Source organism: Coturnix japonica, chromosome 5 (assembly GCF_001577835.2).
Source record: "Coturnix japonica isolate 7356 chromosome 5, Coturnix japonica 2.1, whole genome shotgun sequence".
Lineage (NCBI taxonomy): Eukaryota > Metazoa > Chordata > Aves > Galliformes > Phasianidae > Coturnix > Coturnix japonica.
The window spans coordinates 31,371,834-31,386,452 of NC_029520.1; the positions used below are offsets into that span (position 1 = coordinate 31,371,834).

The following is a 14,619-nucleotide window of genomic DNA, read 5'->3' on the forward strand; positions in this document are numbered from 1 at the left end:
TTCACAAGATTAGACAAGAGAAGTCCCATGTCTTCTGGAAGATGTTGAGAAGTGTGCATTTAAGCCATAAATGTCACAAGAAACACATTGCAGTAAGAAGGTACAGTATGCTCATTGTTACAAAGGGAGACGAGTAAGCTGCCTCTAGCTTTTTGTTTCTTTCTTCATGTTTATTTATTTAAAAGGCCCCTGACTTATCATAGAGTCATAGAATCATAGAATCAACAAGGTTGGAAAAGACCTAAAAGATCATCCAGTCCAACCATTCACCCACCTATTACCAACAGCTCCCTCTAAACCATGTCCCTCAACACAACATCCAATTGTTCCTTGAACATCCCCAAGGTGTGACTCCACCACCTCCCTGGGCAGTCCATTCCAGTGCCTCACCACCCTTTCTGAGAACTAATATTTTCTAATATTTGCTAATATGAAAATAACTAGCATAGTATGAAAATATTTCTGGATTAAGTCTAAGGCTGGTTGTCTTGCCAATGAAGTGAATGGTCCTGGAGGGAGAAACATGGGCAGAACACAGAATTCATGAAACAAATGTAGACTAGCTATTAAAAGGGAACTGTTTTCCCATGGTAAAATAGCAGAAAAATCATAAATAAAATCCCAATAAGATAATTCAGTCCTTCAGTATCAAAACAAAGAGCCTATAATGACTGAACTGTATGGGTTTTTTTTTTCTGCCTATGTATATTTACATACAATCTTCCTGCTTTCATTCTTGTATTTAGTTATTCCCCTAGTAGTATTTTACTAACACTGTCTTCACTGATAATGAAAGTGCTGGGCTAATACAAACAGTTTTTAATCATTTATTCTTATTTTATAATTCAATGTCACTTTGAAGTTTTTCACAAGGACAAGAAAAAAATTCTAGAAGTAAAAAATATCTGATTCAGAAGACAGGCCCATGATGCTCTAATTCTCTTCAGAGATGTTGCATTTTTACCTCATTTGCATATCCCTCATAAATATTCCTGGGAAATATTACTGATTTACATTCAGCTTTTTACTTATGTGTAAAGGGTGCAGCCTTCAAAAAGGACATGTTTTCTCCAGTATAACAGTATACATTTGTTTATTTCTGCAAAGTGTATGTGCCACTGCAGTTAAATTTGCAAGGCACGTTTTGAGGATACACCACTCAGTTTCAAGTTATGATGATGATTTTCATATCCATATTTTTTTTCCCCTTCAAGCAAGATGGAAAATGTTCCAGCAAAAGCATAAAAAAGCTATTTTAAGATCTTCAAAGAAAAATTAATATGTTGCAGTAGTGATATTTCATCTTAATCTGGCATCGCCCAGACTTGTCTCCTTTCAAGGAAGGGAGGACATCTGGGAATGAGTGAAAGCCACAATAAAATCAGATCATTTTACTGAAATATGATGGCATAGTTGTTTCTTGACAGTTATATATTCAATGAGTACGAATGAGTGGTATGATAAAGGTGCATGATTTATTGTTATATGCAATTACGTGAGCTGCACAATATTGAATTCTTACAGAGAACTAAACTGATGATTTAGGGGAAAAAAAAATGAAATAGAACATAGCTATACTTACAGATATTCATAGACTAAGAGAAAAAGCATGCCTCTAAATATCTCAAGAGAATTGCAGTTCCACTGAAAATTAAGATTTCTTTGGTCTGCTTCACTTTCTTACGTCTATTTCCTGAACTAAGCAAGGACAAGAAGGATTGTTAGCTTAATATTCAAGTTACTTTCAGACAGCATAGGATATGAGTTTGTGCTCATTTCCAGTAACTTCTATGTTTGTATAATAATAATAGTGTGGAACAATCTTCCTGTATATATGAAAGCTCATGTGAAATACATTTATAATTCTGGACACTAACATTCAGAAATACAGAATTATAACTGAAAAGGAGAAGGGAAAGCTTAGTAAGATGAACAGATTATAGATAAGCCTGTCTTACCCAATTAGTGATGAAAGACCTTGTTGTTTTTTTCTGTTCAAGAAGATTGAAAAAGGGAGGATAATTACTATGTATATATTCTTCTATTAGATATTAGGAGGAGCTTAAGCCATGCTGACAAAGAGCAAGCTATGGATTAATTCTATTGAGTAATTCAGGCTAGAAATAAAATTTCTAGCTCATTGAACTGAGGTGCTAGACATCTCAGGATGCCATGCCTATTATTCCAATACTTTAAAACTCTTACGTCTTCCAGAGTCAGATTCCTGTCTTTCTTAAAGGACAACTGCTGGAATGTAACACTTCCTTTTGAAAACATACAGATAAGATCTGTTCTGTACACAGAATATTAGAATAAAAGAAAGAGCAGCAGATGAATTATTATGCTATTTCATATTGTAAAAGTACCATCCCAAACAATAAACGCCAATGAAACACATTTTAGGCTGAGTTTTCTTGAATATCTTATTGGAAGGGTATATGCTAACTTTTTTTCCCTTAGGTCTCTTAATTGGAAATGTTGCAAATTATTTGGTAAAGGATTTTATACAATTCTTAGTCTTATTTCCATGCAGCAAAAAGGGAAGTGGTGGAAAGAAAGGAGCCCTTGGCTTGAGTGACAGTCTCATGAGACAGCATCACGAAAGAGTAAGTGTCTGGCACTGGTGGTATGTTGTCATGGTCAATGTCCTGAGCATCAGAGAAAGGTTGTGTGATAAAGAAAGCCATGTAACCTGTGGGTGCAAAAGTGTACCAAATACAGTTTTATAGTGTGGATTTTGGAATCTTGTATTATCTGGTCTTGACGTGTCTGTATCATAGAATCCTGGTAGCTGGTTAATAGAGGTAAGTGGAATCACACAGATGTTTCTTGTTGAACCTGTGACTGCTCAATTTCAGTGAGTTTTTAAGAAGGTTGATATCATCTCTACCTCATTTAGATCTGCACTAGTTGAAAAAGCAAACAATTCCTGGTTCATCATTGCTATGCAATATTATTTAGTTCGACATTTAGAAGAGAAGGCCTGCTTTTATTTTTAATGTCTTGATAACAGTTCCAGTGTGGTTGTATTAAAACTTAAGTAATGTTTATGACATTTTTTTATTGTTATCTTTACATCTCCATCCACAATTGTGTACTGTACCACTAGAACTACATGTACAACTTCTCTTCATATTAAACATCAAGAATGAAGATGACCATCGGAGCATAATGTTTCTTAAACCCAGTCAGATAGTTTAGTTCAGGGAGAAAATACCTTTTCACTCTAGACAAGCTTTTCAAAGAAAAGCATGAATTTTCAGAAATCGAACCAAACCCAAAGTATTTGTTTGCAACTGGGAAACAAAAAATTGACTAACTTTGATATGAAACTACTTTTGCTGTAACACATTTTATGTATCAGTTGAACTCTACTATTAAAAGTTTTTCTTCTTGCCATTATTTTAGTCTTTCTTAATTGGCAAAGTGCCTCAAAAACTTTTAATTCACTCTTAAAAACCCTTAGAAGATCCACTGTTGGTTAGTATGTGCTCATACACAGGACACTCGCTGCACTTCAGGAAAGAGAACTGGGATGTTATATGAAAGAAAATAAGTGTCTTGTACTATTAGACCAACTTCAAATTGAATGTTTATGGTTATCTCAGATTAAAATGGGAATATAGACATAACCTGTTCAATAGAAAATACCAAAGTGAAACCTAGCTTTGTGTTCTGATATGGAATTACTTACATTTCCCAAAACATGGGAATTCAATAACGTATTCTACACATCACACATCTGTGAATGCATGATTTGGGGCATATACTTCTGGAGTGTTTATGCAAACTTTTATAGCTATTCCTGGGCAGGACTTTTTATATTTTGACTTTTTCTCACAGACTTCTTGCAGAATTTTAATAATTCTTCACGATCTGTATAAATTGCATGTATCTGAGTGTCATACTGCATGTTCTGTCCAGGTTGTTTTCTCTCTGTGTATTCTACCCACAGATCTATCCATCTCAACACTACCAAACTGCAAATTCTCCGAAGTCCTTCATATATGTCCAAATACAGAGAGATAACAAGTGGATATATAAACAGGAGCACCAGTTTCATGTTAGGAATTAAGCACACAAGACTACATCACTTTCCTGTGGGACACTCGTGATAGATCTCAAAGTTGGTGAGATTTTCATTAATGATCTACCTTGTTTGTTGTCTTATATGATAGCTGTAAGTTAAATACTTCTTTATATCTCCGTATTTATACCTTTTTTTCTTCAGTGTTTCTGTACCTGAGTAACTATAAACAATTGTTAATTCTTCTGGTTTTCTTCTAGTTCAAATTCTAATGAATTCTTTCTTGTTATGCTATGCAGTAGAATGCTATGCAAGGCAGTGGAAAATGAAAAAGAGGGTTGTTCCCTACTGAAAAAGACAAGTTATTTTAAGTTACAGGGAAAACATAATTATAGGTTATTACCACAGATTACATTTTCTACATACATGCACTAATTAAATCATCTATTAGATGATTATTTTTTTAATAGATTTTACTGTCTATTTGGCTTTACTGATGATAAATCAAACACATAATAAATGAAAAAGAACAGCATCTATAAAAATTATCTTCATAAACATTTAAGTTTTGATAAACATTGCAAGAATATTCCTGAAGTATTGAGAGAAGAGCAGTAGTCTTTATCCATCTCCAGACAATTGTGGAGACAACGCAGAAGCTTTAGTTCCTAATATATTGTATTATTTCCATCAAGATCAAAAGGGCAATAGAAAGCAGTTCACGTAGTCACCAAGTCACTCTTGATGATATGATAATTGCTATAAAAAGCACGTATGAAAAGGAAAATCTAGAGAAGAAAGCAGTAGTTTTTGCTGGTTATGTGTGGGATCTCTATTATCTTATTTAAAAGATATAGGAACAATAGCAAAAACCAATGTCAAATAAAATATATATCAAACTAAATTAGCAAAGCTACAGGGAAAGCAGTGTTGCTTCTTTAAGATACTTTCACAGTATAATGCTATGTAAGATAATGGGACAGATACAAGCATTATGTTATAACCTTACCTCTCAATTTTTAGAAAATCTGTTGAGACATAATGTCTAAACTAAAATAATTTTAATTAACAGGAATTCCCTGAGATAAACATCCTCTTTATATACCAGCATCCCATCACTGATACACATTTTATTCTCTCCTTTGACCAGCTTGGTGATCAGTTCAGTGTCTAAAAACAATGGTACGTACTTTCGTAGTTATCATGGAAAATAACTCTATTCATCTTGCAACTCTTTTAAAAAAGAATACTTCTTAGAACAAAAAATAAAAAGAGCCTTCTCCCCTACCTCCAAAACTTCTGTAATGTTATACCTTCTTATTACTGAGTCTGCAAATCAGTGTCACTCTGGCACTTTGTGTCTATGTTCCTTTCTTATATACCAATCATATTAGTCTTTTTTTGGGCTTCAGTTGCTTTTGGAATAAATCCCTAATTTCTCACTTCAAAAAGTAACAGTAATGATTTCTCCTATCTGGCTAATGACAATTTAGCACTGTCACCATGTGAGATATCATATCCTTGTTGTCCTGTTTCTGCCAAAAAATTTATCATAATAAGTGCAGTAGAATAAGGAGCTTCTTTCTATGTTGGCGTACCTAACATCTGTTTATTTTGATCATGGAAATGATTCTTCAAAGCCTCCAACTTTTTCTCAACAGCAATCTGGTTTTAATTAAAATGTTTGTGGAGAAATTTGCTATAATAATAACTGAAAGTTATATTTTGAGTTTTTCAGTCACAACATTCACTTTGGTTCTTAGGTCTAAATCCTGAGGTGCTTTGGAAGTACTCATATTGTAGCTCAGGGAAACTGACAATAGGAACACATATCACCTCATAGTAGTAACTAAGATTTGTAGTCACATCCCACAGCAGAGGTTTGGAACTAGATGATCTTTAAGTACCCTTCCAATGCAAGCAATTCTAAGATTCTATTATTCCTTTACTGGAATATACTGGATCCGATATTTTTCTTCCAAAATTATTGCCTGCCTGCGTATTACTAAGTCCCAGACTTTGGATCCAGACAACAGTCTGTATTGTGGTATAAATTCTAACACTCAAAAAGGATAGTCAACAAGATATGCATATGTGTTGTGTAACAAACAGTAAGCACCACTGATCATGGTTCAGCTTCTTTTTTGTCATAATGCTTCTAGTACTGCTGGATTAGACTGTGGCATCTGCATGTTTGTCCTTTCTGACTACAGGAGAGCAGCATCCCCCAGTCAGCAGTGCCTTAGATATAAACCTGGATCTGGCATCAAGGTCTTATAGTGCTCTTTAGTAGCTTTCTTTGTCCAAAGGAAGTGAGGGAGAAGGAACACAGTGAAGTTACTCAGCCTGCTCTAGTGATAGAAAGGCCATAAAAAAATAAAAATAAAAATATCTTACAATAAACAGCAATTTCCTTGTTGTCACTGTGGGAAATAATAGCAGTCCATAATGTTATCAGCTCTGTAATTCCTTTCAGCCTTAAGAACATCTCAATCATTTCTACTTCCAGTGCTTTTTAAACCTATTATCACCCTTCTCACTTTGCATTTCAGCTCCATACATTCCTGTTTCATCCTCAGTGCAGTCCCCAAAAATTAAAACTTTATTTTACATGCAGGTAGGACTATTTTAGGGGCACCCCAGTCCTGGAATGTTATTATTCAACACTGTTACAATTTGTTTCGCCACATTCCTTCCATAAGGACTATGTGGGGGGAAAATATCTCTCGGTAGCAGGCATAATTAATTTTGTGTTTGTTTTTAAAATAATTAGCTAATTAGTGGTGTGACATAGTTCATTTATGACTTTAAAAATATTTACGATCCTTTATGGTTTGATTCTATGCTTTGGCGGAAAATTACTGTGTTCAGAATATAGAACATTGCCAATTTTCTTGAAAAAGATTTGGACTACTTGTCTAAACTTGCCATAGTAGCTGGCAGACCACGATCCAGACCATTCCTTCACATGGAAGGAGTCAGAGATTTATTCCAGCTGTGTTTTCTTTTTCTAGGTGTACTGCATAGTCTAAAATGCCATTTCAGTAATCTGTGTTTTCTGGGAGTTCTCTGTCTCCATGAACCACTGCAGCAGTGAGTGGAGTAGAAACAAAATTTTGACCTTGAAAACTCAAACTCTTTAGATAAAGTCATGAAGATGCAAGTGTTTTATAAATTGTACCTAATATTAAATAACAGCTATCAACAGAATAATCCTCTTATACCTACTATTCACCAAAATAATAGCAACATAAAAATATGTAACATAAAATAGACTGTCTCCAACAGTTTCCCTCTACCACTATGTTAAATGTACTTAATCCAGTGTGGATGGCAACATAAACCAACTTTTATTCATATCCCCATGATTCTGCTCACCTCAATGAGATAAATACCACTTTCAAACAAAACTGAAAACCAAATCAAAACCAAAAAACCCCTACTGTCATTATAATACCTGCAGAGTGATATCACTAACGGACCTGACTGTTTGTTTCTAAGGAAGAACAGCTGTGCAACAGACTGTCTGAACAGTCCCTACTACAGAATGCAACATGGATCACTGACACAAAGGAAGCATTACACCAGCTGGCTTTCTGTCTTAGAGCATTTCTATTCCTAGATGATTTACCTGTTCTCAGTCCTGTCACCTTAGCACTTCTACTACCCAATTAAAAAATGATGTTGCTGGATTCTCTCTGCTGTAAATTAGATATGTTATTTATCAGATCAAGCTGCTACGTTTTTTGTTGTTTTGTTTTTTTGGTTTTTTTGTTGTTTTTTTTTTAACTTTGCAATATATGACTTATTTTTAAACTTCGCTGCTTGATTATTTATTTGTGGTATATTTTGTTCTCTTGTAGAGAGAAAAATTCTTTTCTAATGTATTCACATGCAGTGATCTACATTTCCTAATCATAATCATGCCAGCAAAAGTGGAGCTGCTCTTAGGATAACATTTTACTCTAGAAAATGATTTCCCTTTAAAATGGATTCAATGGACATGATGATATAAAAAGAAGATGCAAAATTACACACAACAGTTTGCATAATCAAAACAGATATGTTTTGTATTCAGGGAAGATTTCTTTTTGCTACATTAAATGGAAGAAAATAAATCTTTTGGAATTCTGCAAGTGTGCTGTGGCAGTAGCTGTGGAATTCCAGCAGGATTATTAAGTGGATGTACAGAAATTTAAATAAATAAATAAAAATCAGTCAAGATAAACAGGAATAATATCAAAGGATAAATGGATTTACTTTTTAAACTAACAATAGTCTATTTCAGATTAGAACTGTACTTCATTTTCTGCTTTATAACTAAAGATACGTTTATGAAAGCTTAAAATATAGAGAACTTTTTGTGCAAGAAATTTATGGGTTCTCTCTTAAATAATTGTGAGTTCAAATGAGCTGTAATGAATGTGGAGCTTTATTCAGTAAATAATGCCCAAGGTAGAAGCCTAACTAAATTCAGAACAAAACTTGCACGTGTTTTGAAATAATTTTTGAAGTGCTCTGCAGGTGTTTCCTAGATACTACTGCTCCAGAGAAGATAGACTTCAAAATTAGCATTTCTCTTCCTTAATGAACAATAAACTTGATTCAATACATCAAAATAATATATTACAAATGGCAACGTAAAGTACTGTTTGTTTTCAAAGACTGTGTGAGGATAACATGGTGACAATATTGTGAAGGGTACTGAATAAAAACCAAACCCTTCTGTTTCTATTGCTGTGAATGAATCAGTGTTAAAGCTGGCCATAAATGATTTTTCTGTCTCATCAAATTTTAAAATATTTCAATTATTTTTCTTGTTCTGACTTAGGAACAAATCAGAGCCTTCACAAAGGGACTAGGAAGAGTAAGAAAGAACAGTAGATGGTAGGCTGCAGGTTAGACAACCCACAGAGGACATAGGTTCAAGTTCTCTTTCTACCAGTCTTCCACTGCTCAGACAGCCTAGACTTAATTGAAGTGTATCTGAAAATGAAGGGATGTTAGGTTTTCACTGAAAACGGTAAGTAACAAAGAAGACATCAGGGAGAGGAGAAAACAGATTATAAAACTTTACAAACTTTGCCCTTCTGTCTCTGGATTTCTTGGAAGCAAAAGCTCCTGACAACTGCGTGCATTTTTATACACTCTCTTCAGTGTTACAATCAGAAAAAACATTTTCTGTGGGCAAAGGTGACATCAAGTTTTACTCTACAGCAAAAATAAATGGGACAGCAGAGGAGATTTTAACTTAGTAGGAATTTCTCCTGTTAAGTGACATTTTTGTATAGGTGGAAATTATTTCTGCCAGTGCACTTGCAAGTCAATTTTCAAGCACTGATTTAATAATGAGAAGTAGCACGCTGTCCAGAAGTAAATGTTTAATATATATCTATCATCTATACACAGATGCCCTCACTCCTGAGTCATAGGAAGAGCTGTTGTTTAGAAGATAAATACAAAGGCTCAAGAAAGGCTGTATTAGCACAGCCTCCTTAATATGACATGAAAACAGTTGTACCTTTGATCCTGTTGCTCAGAAATGAGAGGGGTCAAAATATTTTAAATACACACAAGTTTGGTGCAAGATACCACCAACTGAAACCAATTTACTTGTTATTTACTGGTCACTAGTCCAGGGCTTTTGACCTCAATTGCAGTGATTACTGACCACCTCATGATTTTTACTGCATTTAACTTCATAGCACCTTTGTGATATAAAAAAAGAGTATTTTTTCATACAAATGAAGAGCTAGCAGATTTTAAGATAAATGATTAAATTTCTAAATGTATATTTAAATGTTTGAATCCTGAATATTTAAATTCAAAGAGTTGAAATTTATCATTTGAAGACATATGCCAGACAAGATCACAGAATCATAGAATGGCTTAGGTTGGAAAGGAACTGAAAGATCATGCAGTTCCAACACCCCTGCTGAACTGGCTAGCAGAAAAAGTAGACATGGAATGCTGTCAATGGAAAGTGAAATTATATGAGAGAAGCTTTATGCCACTTTCACGACCACTACAAATTAACAGGAGGATCTTCAGCCACTGTAGCATATGCTTTATGTAAATTCAAGAGTCATGCTGGCAGGAAGAATACTGAGCCACAGAGATGGAAGGTATTCTTCTTCTCATCAGATGTAAAAATAGGAATTGACACAATAAGCCTCACAGAATGTATAAGATTTATTCCTGTGTAAGTTTTCCCTTGTGATTTCTGACATGCCTTGAGTCACTTCAAGACTTGGACTCTACATTGCTCCCTTTTGCAGTGGGAATTAATTTCTTAATTATGAAAATTTAATGTAATTTTAAAATCCTTTCTCTCAGGATTTTTACTCCTGGACAATCATTAACACAGATATGTAAAGTTAGAACATTTATTTTTTTCGTTCCTGCTTTAATGGCTGGGCAATTGCAAAATTAAAAATACCATTACAATAGGTAATGGCAGTTGTGATTGCTTCTAGTGTCAACAGAGATTTTTATTGGGGAAAAATGTGTCTTACCCTTACATTAATGGATCTTGCTTCTAGCATGAGACGATGACAAGATAGCAAAATCAGACACATAATGCAACCATTCTGTGAATAAACAGAGGACTTTGGTTTTCAGGCTTCATATTCCTGTATTGACAGTCTGGTGACTTTGGCACTAAATTAATTCTAAGAAAACTTGAAATAAAAGTAAGGAATGCAATGCTTTTGGCAACCACATTTACTGCATAGTGAAGGGCTGTGTATAATCACAAAATGTTTTCCTTCTAAAAAAACAAATACAACAACAACAACAAAGAATTTCTGTTTCATTACAGTAGCACACTGTGGTGACTGATGGGTTATTAAAGGCCTAATAAAAAGACAGCTACTTGCAGATTACAGCATATCCTGTTTCCATCTATTCTGATGTTTTTCTGCTGGGCTGATGGGAACCTGCAATCATAAAACATTGAAGATTCAGCTATTTTAATACCTGAGTACACTTTCTGCTCTTTTCTGACTATTTAGCCCTACTTCTTAGAAAGTAACTTCTTGCTTTTTGTTATGAAGATAGTTAATGAAGTGTACACTAACACTTTCTCTCTTAATATCTCCAACCAAATGTATGAGAGTAAATATTTTTATGCCAGAAACAATTATCTTTTGTTGTTGTTACTAGTGCCTAATGACTCTAGCTAATGCTCCAATAATAAAAAAGACACAGTCTCTTCCTTAAAGTATTTCCAAATTTCAAATACATGTAGGAAATCAAAGAAAGTGAATACAATTCTTACTCAAGGATAGGATTACTACAGACTCCTGTGAAGAACTGACATATTTTCATTTATTTCAACCAGTTTTTACAACAGAACTCAGGACCAGTGCAAATCCATAGCAGCCACAGTTCTAAAAGCTAATGTGTTAGATTAATAATTACTTGGAACTGCAGTGGGCCCAAAGTTTCTGATGGCTCAGTGTAGCCAGATATTCCCCACTTAGTTACACAAACACAATAGATACCAATAGACTCTAATGTCTGCCTATATAGCTGCTGTCAGATGGCAGTGAGGTGGTAACAACAAAGCCAAATCAATGCTATTTTAATTATTCCTTCTCTGCCAATTAAAATATGGTCTTGGAGCATACTGAAAAATATTTCTAGATTTTTTTTTCTTCTCGCCCTGAGGATAGACAAGAAACCTTTCTATCAGGCTACAGGAATTATTTAGTATATACACAAACTCAAAATGCCTAAGGTAAGCATATGATAGTGCTCCTGACTTGACTTAATGTTTGTTGCACACTTTTTGATTTGCTCAGTTTAAAATATCATGATTAAATATCAGTAATTAAATGATCTTCATGACTTCACAGTCACTAAGAGATAGCACAGATTTTCTTTTTTGTTAGGTCTTTGTATATATATGCAAATATAATAGATAGATAATATCTATTATGATTGAGCAGCCAAAAATAATCAGAATCAGAAAGTTAGTATAGTTTGAAAGAACTCCTGCTTTTACTTTCATAAGTATTCACACATTTGAAATAATCTACTGAACATCAGAATCTTTTACTGAAGTTAGATCAATCAAAAAACAAAGTGCAAAATATATGATAAATTTGAAATTACAGACACTACATCTGTGTTAGTGGATTAGTGTTTTTGTTTGTTTTGTTTTTTAGTGTTGTGGTTACTTTCTTCTACCAGAATTTTTAGATCCTACAACACATGATTTTACAGTAACAGCCTTCACAGATTGCTCAAATAAGTAGCAGAAAATATCATCATTTTTCTACATATTTTTCAAAAACATTGTCTTTTGCCTTTCTTTATAACCTCTGATGTAACAGCAGAGATTGCCTATGGATTGTCTTTAAATTATTCAGTGATTGACCTCTGAAATTTAGTCTGCATTTCTCCAGTGGTTCACAAGAATGTTTCTGTATATAAGAGGTGGGAAAATTAATTGTTTCTAGGTCACTGTGAGTTCCATACTTTCCTTTAACAGGAATTGTTTTCCTGCTTCAATTTTGAAAATATTCTGTTTGTTCTTTAAATGAACATGCAGAACTTGGGCACTGAAACCACCACAGCTTCCTTTCTAAATGCTGTCATTTTACTTGCTGTTTGAAAGTTCAAACATACTTGAACTCAAGTTAAATTACAGTAACCAATAACAGCAAAACCAAAATCAGTCATATGCTGCCTTCTAATATATACTGTTACAGCTTCATTAGAGGAAACCGAATTATATTTGCCTAATTAGATTTGCTCAAGACAGATCTGACTTAATAGTTTCTCTATAGAATTTACTCATTTTGAAAGGATCTATAGGAAGGGACATAAATTAGTGGTTTTTTATTTAATAAGTACCAAAGAGAAATGGAATTAGAGGACAATAAATATACAGAACCTGTAGCTTTATTTGCATTTAGTTAGTGCATGTAACATTTAAGAGGTACTAGGCTGAGAACCAAAACTGTAAAAAAATTTTCTATGAACAGAACACAGTGTTGATAGGAATAGCTCAAATTAATACCAGAATTCTGTTATGAAAATTTGACTTATTTCTTCTGAAATGTTCCAATTAATATGAATACCAGATTAAAAAAAAAAAAAAAAAGTATTAAAGAGCACATTTCTGTGTTGCTTTCCTTATATCCTTGAATATGGAATCTGTGGCTAACAATTATTTTTAAAATAATCTTTAAAAATAATTTTATTTAAAAACTCAGAATTTTGGAACGTGCAGTTTCGTGCTCAAAATGGTATCTTTAGTTTTCATCTATTAATTCTGTATTGGCATGTCATATACTGGGGATAGTTTATATTGTTTGGCTAACTCAAGCCAGTAGGTATGTATGAATACACACAGCATTCTGAACCTAGAAGATTAATGGACAATAGTGGACCAGCCTTAAGCCACATTTTAGCCTAAACTGACTTGAGTGGGAGCTATATGAGACAGGACTGACGTTTTTTGGGTTGAAAATTAATTGTACTTCAAAAGGCAAAAAAAGAGTGTTAGAATATTCTTTCTGCCAGCAAAAATTCATCTGGGGATGTAATTAGACAGCTCTTTATTTATCTTGACATTTTAACGCACTTATATACCATGAAAATGGGAACTGTTTTTTCACTCCCTGTTTATGTATGAAAGCTCCAAAAGTAACCCCTCCTATTTTATTATGTTGGCCCTCAAAGGCAAATGTTTGGGATATGGTAAGAGGGGCTGAATCTTCCCACCAGTATTCCGTTCGAGGGGCAGTCTGACAAAATGACAGCTGACAAAGAAGTACATAATTGAATTTCTCCGTGAAGAATAACTGCACCTATTGTCATTCATTGACACTTGCCTATCACTGATGGAGAATAAACACTAGATGTTAGGAAAGTTGTCGGTGGTCCAGCTCAGCAGTGGTGACAGCAACATGAAAGACAATCCATGTTTTGGACAGCCATGAACAGCTGTTACGCCTTGAAATGAAGACCATCTCAGTCAGTTAATCCATGCAAACTGGGGATTACAATCAGAGAAGTGTGTACAGAGATGAATAGGAAACTATGGTGGCACCTTTGGAATACTGCAAAGTTTCAACCAGGTGGGTCCAACAAATGCTCACACAGGAAAAGAAAGAATAGCTTATGCAAGTTTGTTAGGATCCATTGAATCAATATGAGCTGAAGGTGACACTTCCCTGGATCACATCTTACCAGAGATGAGCCATGGTGTCACCATTACAAGCCAGAGTCAAAACAGCAGTCTGTGGAGTGGTGACATGAATTCCTATCAAACAAAAAGTTCAGGATGCAGCCACTAGCAAGTAAAGTGTCTTTTGGGACAGGAAAGGGACCTTCTGGATTTCCTGGAACCTGCAGAAATCATTAAGGCCAGTGAAAATGCTTAGCTAAGGATGGTAACTACGTTGAAAAATGGGGCTTTTTAGCTCAGAATTTGCTCTATCGAATTCTTATCATGCTTCTTGCATCTGCTATAGTTTCTGTGGAAACAAATAGGAGGCATTACTTTCAGAGCAACCTATGTATATGACCCAGAAGTCTTCCCACCACATAAGGGTAAGGTATTTAAATGAACTACACCC

The 14,619-nt window shown here is 34.4% G+C and overlaps 1 long non-coding RNA gene across 2 annotated transcripts in view; it reads left to right on the forward strand.

Annotated features, from left to right (window-relative positions):
• Positions 1-276: 276 nt before the first annotated feature.
• Positions 277-14,619, forward strand: part of LOC107315004 — a 37,444-nt gene continuing 23,101 nt past the window's right edge. For both annotated transcript variants that reach the window (XR_001555722.2, XR_001555723.2), the window contains exons 1-2: positions 277-2,606; positions 3,956-4,130. This is a non-coding gene — a long non-coding RNA (uncharacterized LOC107315004). The remainder of the gene's footprint in view (positions 2,607-3,955; positions 4,131-14,619) is intronic.